This window comes from Pinus tabuliformis, chromosome X (genome assembly GCF_031772625.1).
Source record: "Pinus tabuliformis cultivar Carrire ecotype Pingquan chromosome X, CPIR1, whole genome shotgun sequence".
NCBI lineage: Eukaryota > Viridiplantae > Streptophyta > Pinopsida > Pinales > Pinaceae > Pinus > Pinus tabuliformis.
Genome location: NC_142308.1, coordinates 1,573,400,423 through 1,573,411,579, shown reverse-complemented (window position 1 = coordinate 1,573,411,579; position 11,157 = coordinate 1,573,400,423).

Sequence of the window (11,157 nt, the reverse complement as noted above, 5' to 3'; positions counted from 1 at the left end):
CACCAAAAGCAAAGCAGATCACTTTGTGTATTTTAAATTAATTGGTGACCATGTTATTTATCTGGTCTTGTATGTGGATGATATGTTGTTGGTTGGAAATGACAAAGAAATTATCTAGGATTTGAAGACCCATTTGTTCTCCAAATTCGACATGAAAGATCTTGGTGCTGCAAACTATGTTTTGGGCATTGAAATTAAAATAGATTAGACAAAGAGGAAGCTTTGGTTAAACTAGAGGAAGTATGTTGAGACAATATTGCAGATGTTTAATATGCAGGATAGTAAACTGATGAAGGTTCCTATTCCTGTAGGTGTAAATTTATCTGCTGAACAGTGTCCCAAGACACAAGAAGAGGGAGAGGATATGTCCCGTGTTCCATATGCAAGTGCAGTCAGTAGCTAGATGTATGTGATGGTCTGTACTAGACCAGACATTGCACATGCAGTGGGAGTATTGATAAGGTTTATGTCAAAACCAAGGAAGGAGCACTGGACAACAATGAAGTGGGTTTCCAGGTATTTGCATGGCACTAGTGATTATGGTTTGTGCTACCAAGGAAGATCAGGATTGGATAGAGTGTTGGATATTTGTGGCTTTGTTGATGTATACTAGGCTAGAGATGTGGATCAAAGAAGATCTACAAGTGGGTATGTGCTTAACATATTTGGAGGTGGAGTTAGTTGGATGAGTAAGAAACAATCTATAGTGGCTCTATCAACTATAGAGGCAGAATACATGGCAGCCACTCATGCAAGCAAGGAAGCAGTTTGATTGCAGAGATTGTGTTCAAGTATGGGGTTGGTATAGGAAGCTATAAGGATAGACTGTGACAACGAAAGTGAAATTTTCTTGGCAAAGAAACTTTCATATCATTCAAAGACAAAGCACATTGATGTTCAGTATCACTTTGTGAGGGATATGATAGAAGACAAAAAGGTGTTGCTGGTAAAGGTGGACATTTTGAAGAACACTGTACATGCATTGAAAAAATATGTGAGCTCTGAGAAGTTCTCTTGGTGTAGAGAAACAATGGGCATTGCAAGGCTAGATAAATGACTAAGCTCTCCTGTGGCTCCCTATGGAAATAAAAAAACAAGTGGGAGAATTTTGGGTTGTGTTATATTATTTCCATGACTAGCTAATGTATTTAACCAGGGGGTTAGAAGGGGGGCGAAGCCCCCTCTTCGTTGCGCCGATTGCGTAGAAGGTGGGGGGTCATAGGGGGTTTGAGGGGTGAAGGTAACCCCACTCTCTAAGGTCTGGGGTATGGTAGGATTTCTCTTCTTACTCCATTTTTATCCTCAATGGGATCTTCTCCCTCTAAAAATAACTTCTGCTTGGCAATCTGGCTATCTCCCTTGTCTTCGTTTCTCCAAGGAACTCTAAGGGGAAGTGTGGTAATTCTTCTTATGAGTTCAAGGGTGAGCTCTATGGAGAGACCTATCACCACAACAGTGGCATGAATTCTGGTCAGTGGAATGAGGGAGAGAGAAAAATCTCGGGCCACTTCATCATCATACCCTCTTAATTTTTCAAAATACCCCATCCAATTATGCCTTGTGAATATTTCTAACATCTAAGGTTATTGGTGTATTCTCACAATATTAATGGGATCCCTTCTATTAAACCCCCCTGTCATTTTGTTGGTGAATTTGGAGGAGCTGAGATGGTTTTGGACGGGATGGTTTTCGATCCATGGTATTGCATACTTTGGCATGTATAAATATGTATTGTAACATTGAAAGAAAATAATGAAAATCAAGCTGGTAGTCCCAGTTTTGGGATCCAGGGGAAAATCTCTGTGTATATGTGTTTTATTTTTTATTCTCTCGCATTGTTTATTTTAGGTGTTTAAGAATTTTTATGCAGGTTATTTATGTACGGGGTTAAAACCTACATTTGACACAATTTTTGAATGCAAAAGTAAATAACTGAAAGAACTGTGGAGACAATTCCCTTACATTGCTACCAAATTCACTCAATACTAGGGGATTTTCTGTTCAATTCTCTTTGAAAAAGGGAAGTAATTCTAGATCCTACCTCTTCATAGTGTTTGTTGTAGCCAACCACGACCAATCCTATAGACGTCTGTCTATATCCTATAGGATTCCTGTGCGATCCTGTAGGATTTCCTGTGTAATCTTGTAGGATGTCTTGCACAGGAGACATATGGAGTTTTCCTCTTCTGTAGGCTGCCTGGGTATGAGAGTGCCTTTTGCTAGAGTGATCCTCAAGGAAATGCATTAATGAGTGCATGGGGATCAACGAGTATTTCTTCTTATGGTCTAGTTATGTGAGGTGATGCGCTGGCAGCGCAGGTACGTTTTCTATTTTTGGACTATTGGTCCCCACTACCACCTCATCATTCCCCTCTCCTCATGATCAAGTCCTAGTTCATGCCTCCATAGACTTAACTGTTTTTTTCCTTCTCTTCTCCTTTTTTACTTGACTGTTGCCACGTGTGGGAGGACCCACTATTTTGTCTTTGTCAACTGAATGAAGGTGGCCAAGTTAACTGGCCACCTTTTTCTTATAAACCAACTTACTCATAACCTTTACATATTTTGGCTACATTATGAAAATGAGAGAGTGAGTGAGATACTTACCTGTCATGCTAATACCTTGCTGTGGTTGTTGGAGACCAAAGGTGCTTGCTGTGTGTTGGCTGCATGCTATTTTTTCTTCCTTTTTTTATTGCTCTTTTATGATTCCTTTGATGTGCAGGTACTTGGTGTTGAAGATGATGGTGTTGATGCTGCTCTGGAGCTCCTTTTGCCCTTGGATCTTCATGCTGGAAGCTTGCAGCAATCATGATTTGTATTATGTGGGATATGCTACTACAGGATTTCCTACAGGATGTCCTGTAGCTGCTTCTCCCTTAGAACTTTTAATCATACACTCTGATGGGATTTTGAGGACGGTGACATGGATTGAGAGCAAGACTAGCAATGTGGAGAAATGAGAAATACTTAGGCATTGCTCCCTTCTGCTCTCTATTTCATTTTTTTCTCTCTATTTTTTCTCTTGAAGACTGTGAAAAAAAATTTGAACACTGATTTTTTTGTGATGAATGCAGGGGTGATGAAAGTGGAGAAAGGTATGGTAATGAAGTTGTGATGTAGGGATGTCATTATCTTGACATGTCAGGTCATTATCTTTCCATAGGGTAACTTCTTGTAGGATTCGTGAGCCACTATAATTCCTACAGGATCATCTTGTAGGTTTTCATGGGATCCTATAGGTTTGCAGGGGATCCTGTAGAAAACACAGTCCCGTTGTAAACTGAAGCAAAACAGAGAAAAAAATGAAAGAAATGGTGGAGTGATGAATGGAAATGAGTGGAAGAATAAAAATGTGAGTGAAATAGGTCCCTTTTTTATCCTCCTTTGTTCATTGATCATCCTCCTTGCTGACCTGCAAATAGAAATTTTCATGATTTTTTTCTCTTTTTTTTTTTTTGAAAACAACTAGTCTACCTCTAGGAAGTTTTCATCCTAGATGTTGTCCCTGGGTACCTCAAGAGAGGTTTTCACCCAAGGATCTTTTTATTTCCTTTTTTTTTCTTGACACCATTTGGCTACCCCAAGAGGTTTTCAACCCAATAGTGGGACTCAGGCGCCTCATGGAGGTTTTCAATTGAGTCCTTATTTTTATTTTTTTCTTAGTGATTTGATGAGGCAGGAGCTGAAACTTGCTCCACCACCATCATTATTTTATTGATACCATCAATGAACTCTTGCTTTGACAATGGTCTTTTGTAAAACTCAATTGGTGTCCATTAACAAGTAAAGGAATGGCCTCTTCATCTATGGTTCTAAGCTGCACTGAACCATTATCATGACATATTTCTATAACATAAGGTCCTAGCCATCTTGTCCTTAACATTCCCTTAAAGTATTTATATATGGAATCATATAACAAGGCCCAATCACCTCCTTGAAATTTCTTATGCTTGATGCTCTTATCATGCCACATCTTCCTCTAAAGTTGGGTTACCTCTGTGTGTAAGAGGGCCTGCATTTTGATCTCATCTAAACCATTCAACTGAAGCAATCACTCGTTGTGTGCATTGCTGAGATCTAGATCTAGTTGGGTTGCCATCCTTAATGTGTTATAATAAAAATCAATGGAAAACAAGTCATTTTTCCCATAGACCAACTCATAGGGTGTGAATCTAGTGGAGGTATTCCAAGTGGCATTATAGGCCCAGGTGGCCTCAACTAGTCTATCTGACCAATATTTCCTGTTGCTTCACACCACTTTGGTCAACATGCTCTCCAACGCTTTGTTGGTCACCTCCACCTGCCCATTAGCTTGTGTGTTGGGTCCCTATAATAATAGTGATTACCCCATTATTATTGTAGTTATACCCCTTATTAATATTGTTGTGCCCCTATTGCCCCCATATTGTTATTACTGTGCCCCATAGAATCCCTCTATTGTTATTTTTGTGGCTTTATATTATTATTGTTAGGTCGGCTGGATTATATTGTGACTCCTTAGACTCCTATATATAGAAAGGAGGTTTTGTCATTTGAATCATAAAATAATTGTTCATTTATGTAATGTAAAGGAGGTTGCCCCATCGAAGAGGCTGAATTCTAAGGCGTTGATCTATCTTTTCTATCTTTTCTTGAGCTAGTTTCATAACATTTGGTATCAGAGCTTTGGATTCTAGGGTTTCGCTGCTCCAAACAGGTCATCGTGGGATTTTCACTGTAACTTTTTCTCTGCGATGTTTCAGAAGTTGCAAAAAAAACCCATTTGAGAAGAAATCACGCTGGACCTCAGGTTCGAATTTGAGAGCTTTTTGTGCTATAGTTGCGGAGATATGATCTGAGGAAGTTGGTCATTTTGCAGACTCCTGAATTACATTCCAAACAGGTGACCTGGAGAAAATCATCATAACTTTCTCTCTGGGGATCGGATTGAAATTTCGTAAGAAGGTACAAAAAGAGGGCTTCTGCAGGTCACAAATTAAAACTAGATGATTGAAAAGTACAGAGATACATCAGAGGCAATATCGAGCTCCTACAAAGTGAAAAAATGTGTGTAGATTTTCTTAAATTTTTTCTTAAGCTTGGTTTGAAAATTTATTTTGAAGGAATTTAAAGGGCATAGTAGAGCATTATTATCGGTAACTGATGCCCTGAGGAAAGAAAATGAAAACACCTGGTAAGGAACCTGAAAGCTCTAGCATGACTCATGAAGAAGAAGAAGAAATGCTATATGATATATCAAAATTACAAGAAAAAGTGCAACGAGTGTCACTTGCACAAAAAGCAACAGAATCTAAGATGGATGGTTTAAGGAAAGACATAGAATCTAAGATGGATGGTTTAAAGAAAGGCGTAGAAGCTAAGATGGACGACATCAAAGCTAAGGTGAATGGCATGGACACTAAAATTGATGGCATGGATGATAAGATGGAAGAATTGAAGATAAATATGAATAAGTTGCTACAAGAAATGGTCACTAAGGGTGAAAGGGTACAAAAGGAAACTCATGATGAGAACAAAATAAATGTTAGTCATGATTCCATAGACTCTAATGTTGGATCGAAAAGTCACCATGTTCCAAAAATCGATATGAGGAAGTTTGATGGCAAGGATCCCGCCACATGGATATTACAGATGGAGCAATTCTACTGTTAGATACCTATACCAATAGGTTTCATATTTCATGATTGGCAAATGAAAGTTCCAAATATTCTCTGCTTTGGTGATGCAAAGATCCCATATTTCCAAAAGAAGACAATGTGTGTACATAGCTTAATGTTGACTCAATTTTGATGGGTGATCCAACAGCCTAATCTGGATCATGCCATGTTTCAATTTTCTGTTGTACAATAAAGAAAGAAGTCTGTCCAAACTGTTTAATCTTGGCAGACCAATAGTTAGGTAGAGAATTAAGGTTCCCAACTGCTTAATCTGGGGCCTTGGAAGCAATAAGGGTAGTTCTAGATAGAAAATCAAAAGAAAAAGCCAAAAGAAAAGAAAAGGCGCATGAGGGTCTGCAAGTCCAAGTGCACCCTCCATGAAGAAACAAAAAATGCTAGGTAAGTAGATGGGTAGGTAGATGGGGTTGCAGAAATGTTATTTCTTTCAGTTGAATTTTGTTGGTCTAACATAAAGGAAACATCACTGGATAGAGAAGGTCCTCTCCTCTATCATTTTGCAGCAACTCAATGGAGCATGTCTAACTTCCTAATTTCCCACCTTCACATTCATTGCTAACATCCCTACACCAGTTGTGTTCATGAAAGTAACCAAGGTCTTGTGTTGGTTCTTGTTTCTTTAATAGCCACATTTCTTGTCTAAAATTCTTTTCATTTTGATCTACTTCCTAGACTAAGTTGATTCCATATAAAACTTAGTGTTTCCACTCCTCAATCCACCTCTTCCACTCATGTTAACCCCTAACTTCTTACTATGTAACTCCCTATACCCCCTATTCCCCTTATTACTATGTAAATTATGCAAAAAACCCCAAAATACCTATGTATCCCCTTCCCCGAGCATTATAGCTCTAAGTTTGGTTTTGAATGGTTTAAGTGCTAAACCATTGAGCGCGACCCACAGAGCGCCAAAAATTAATCTAGGGATTAATCCAAGATCAGCTTGGATTAATAACCTTAATCTGGCTTTGTCAATAAACCCGCGCATAACCATTTTGCCCGTAACACAGTCAAAAACCCACTTTTCTAAAGTTTCCGCTGGGCGCGCATTTCGTAAAAATATTATTTTATTCTCCTGCCGCTGCCATATCGCCCTGACAAATTGATGACCCGTCAACCGTTAGATCCGGGAATCTTCATCCGATGGCCCATATCCATATCGGGTCGGTCCCGACGTACTACCTTTATCGCCCGAGAAACTGTCAGAGGGTGACGTCAGGCCTCCGCCACGCATCGCCCCCATAATCTCTGGTCGCCCTCTGACAAATCCACGACCGTATCAATAGCGATCCGAGAAAAACCATTTACCGCTTCTGGTTTACCGTTGGTCATCCAAAAAGGCGCCAATGACCCAAAAGTCCATATTTTTGCCGAAAATTGAGTTTTTTCTCACTTTTTGCAAAAACAACTATTGCTCCCCCTGCATGCATTTTGCGACCAAACAAGCGCCAACCTGCAGAAATCGCTACAAAGACCATGGGCGCGTCCATTACACCTGCATTTGTAACTATTGCCGGCAATTCATAAGGTTTCCTCTTCATACCAAAGGCAGCTTGGAGCAGCTGCATCATCTTCAACAGCACATCAGCAAGAACAGCCACCTCCTATGGCAGAAAAGCAAGCAGAAAAACAGGTAGAATAGCAAGAAGGAGGGCGAGAAGAGGGGCAGCAAGTGCAGCGGCAAGAACAAACACCTGAAGCCCCAATACCCATTGAGAAACAGGCTCAAGAGAATGTGCCCCCTAGGCAAGAAAAGACGGTGGAGGCCTCAGTACTACAAACCCCACAACAAGAAGAAAAAGGGAAGAAGAGGGATAGAGAGCTAGAGACTCCCCTCACCACATCCACAAGTCAAGGGCAGAAAAGGCACAGAATGAATCCCCTCTCTGAGAAAGAAATTCCTATTGGGCAATCTTTGGGCATGGGCCCACCAAGCATGGAAGCATCTGCAAGTTCCTTTCAGCAGGAACAAGAAAGGACAGTTGGAGGAGAAGTCAGCTCCTCAAGCCACCAAAGAGGAGCTCAAACAGGCATCAAACAACAGTTTATTGAGATCAAAAAGAGGAATGAGCCAATAAGGATACAGCTGTACAACCACTTATTAAAGATGGCTCCTACAAACCAGCAGAGATTGATGTCTGCATATGATGTGCAAGAGGGCAAAATGATAATGAGCCACTTCATGCCAACCATGCTGCAACCACAGTCTGCAGCTGACTACATAAGGACCAACCTTGAGGTCCTTGCAAAAGACATCCACCCAATGGATCAAATAGAATTGCACAAGCAAACGGGTGAGATGGTATATGCCACCCTGGCAGACAAAACATTGGTGAATTACAGGATGGAAAATAGCCTAAACAACACAGCTGCCCAACTTGAGTTGGAGAAAGCATCCTCCCAGGAAAAAGACAACCGAATCAAAGCGTTGGAGGATATCATCATAGAGCTTGGGCATGATCCCAAGGACATCAAGGCTGTACAAGCGTTGTTGAAATTAAGAGATGCAGACATGGCAGCATTGAGAAAAATGATCAAGATCCCAGCAACTCTTCATCCTCAAACAGAAGAGGTTGCCCAGCTAAGACATGACCAGGATGCATCAGCTATGCTGATCTCTTTATACAAACAGCTGATCCAGATAGAGGAGAAATTGGGACAGTCAGAGGCTGCACTGCAGGCAGCCCTACAACAGAGGGAAGTAGGCCAAACATCACAGCCCCCTCCACAAATAATCAACCTTGAGAAACCCCCTCAAACTAGTGCTCCTCCTACAGAACAGATAGCTCAGGCAATACCATCGACATCAGCACCAGCACCAACAATAGAGCAGGCTCCAAGCCTTGATATGCAGAAGCTGAAGAATGAAATTCAGGCCTTAGAAGCCCAAATGGTAGAGTTAAATGAAGCCAGGGAGAATTTGGCTAAGCTCAATGAAAAATATGACAAATCAAAACAAAATGTAGCAGAAAAAGGAAGGGAAATAAAAGCCCTTAAGGAGAAGATAAAGGAGTTGGAGAAGGAGCTCACCCTTGACAAAGTGATAGCTGAGCTTAAGACAGTTTTATGGGCCAACATTGGCCAATCAATCACAGATCAGTGGCAGTACATAGAAACCATTCATGAGCAAATGGAGCTCATAGGAAAAGCACACAGAGAAGTCCAGAGAGCCAGGGCATCTCTAGGCAACATGCCTGAGGTAGCCAATAGAATGATTAATGTGCTCAATAACCGTACAGGCCCTCAGCTGGCAGCAATGGGAATTCCCAACAGAACTGAAACCATCTTGCTGATAAAAAGGGTCCTTACATTGAGAAGCCTGGTACAAACATTAGACAGAAGAAGCCAGGACATGCAAACAGAAGTCAACAGGTTCATGGACAAGTTTGCAGCATTACAAAGCAGAGGTCTTCTTGGCTTACTGAACAGCGCAGGGAGGTTACTTTCACATGAGAACTATGCTAAGAGGGTCAACACATTTGCTACAAATCAGATCACTTAAAGGCCAAGTACTTCAGAAGAAACAGGGCCAGCATCTGGGCAAAGTCTCTATGACAGAGTAGAGAACTTATTTTTCATTATGAATGAGATCAAACATTTGTTTGAAGTGCCTCCAAACTTCTACAAATATACAGAGGCAGATGAGACCTTAGATGCAATTTTGAGACATCAATTGCCCACACAGGAATGGTGGACCAAAATGATACAATTGATACTGTAGACAAGAAACATTCATCAAGTTTTTTCATCAAAAAACATAAGTTATCATGTACAGGAAAATTTGATGCATTCAGTATTTTGGAGAAAAGTGGACTGAGCCAACTCAGCAGAAAGATTCGGCCACTAAAGCAGCACTGACAGTTATAGATGACAGGGCTGAGAAAGCTACAGCATGACAAAGCATAAAGACACATCATTCAGCATTTATGCAGAACGCTCAACTGAATCAGTGGCCTCCAAAGGTCAAAAAGGACTTCTGACAGAGTTAAAGAGCATTCATTTTGTATTTAAGAGCAGTAATAACTTCTTTATCTACTATTTTGTAAAGTTGGTGAGCGTATTTAATTATCAAAATGACTCAGTGGTTCAGATATTTGTAGAACCGATTGTATATATTCCCCCTCGCATAAGCTTGCAGAGGTTGTTGTTACTTGTTCAGAAAGAGAACTCGGCTGTATTTTTGGAGATAATACAAAGAAGCTTTCGGGATTTCAGAGATTGTCTTTCTGATGTATGCTGTGTTGGAACCACTGAATGCTGCAAGAATTCTAGTGCTATAGCTTGATACAATAAGTTTCTCTATCTCTGCCTGTGTTTTATTTTGTATGTTTCATTTCTCATATATGTGGTCTGATCTCAACAAGAAAGAAGAAGAATAACTCGGGATTTGTCCATGGAGACACCCTGAATTCAATCTTTCCTTGTTATAAATGTTTTCTTCCGGTTTATCTGTTAAATTGGACTTCTTAAATGCTCCAAATTACTATAAATCCTTGACAGATTCTGTGCAGTAATTCTTAGATGCTACTGAATAGAAATGGCCTTTCTTAACTTACACTCACACTATATATAAGTTTCCATTTCAATCTGTTTCATTTATAAACCAAAATTTGTATCATGAATAGCTGTCTAGCTCTACAGTAAATCCTTCTCCATCACAACATCAGGACCTACTCAATCTCTGACTCCATATGCCCAATGGACTAAAAATCCCTCAAACATTTCATGCCCTTCTCAATCAACAGTTCACAACCAAAACCTTAAACAAAAGCTGAACTCATAACTAGCCTAAAATCCTCACAGAACAGAGATAAATCCTAAAGAGAGAGCCCTCTTTGATTACAGTTTGGCTAGGAACTGTAATCCAAAGCTTGGTTAGTGGTTACCCCGGCCGTATTCCCTTGGGAGTCAAAGGGAACAACCTGGGTGTTAACATAATTGGCGACTCCACTGGGGAGGAGCATATTTTTTCAAACTGTTGTCTGTCTTTAGACAGTGGTTCTAGAAACAGCTTGAGCAGTCCCTTGAAATAGTTCTAAAAATATCCTAAAATACTAAAACGAAGTTCAGAAGCTGGCTCCCAAAAGGAAGACTAGGTACACCAGGTCAAATCCTGACCCAAATCCTCCTCCTATCTTCGACAATCCAAATTTGATCGATAAAACTTAGAACAGCCAAAAGGAACCAGAGCAATCTCCTGAATCTAGCCTGGAGGCAGTTCAGCACACTTTTATTCCCACCCCTTCTAAGCCAACTTTTCACTTCCATACAACTCATTCCTCCCCCTCTTCATCATCCACTTCACAAAATATATTGTCAACACCTAACACACAAACTGCTATTGTTGTCCCTGTTGTTCCAGTTGTCCCATTTATCCCACCAAATATGGCTAATCGCTATGCACCCCTCCAGTTGCCCAACAATCCTGGGGCCATGCCTCAGGATTACCAAGGCAAAATCACTTATTTTGATGGAACCA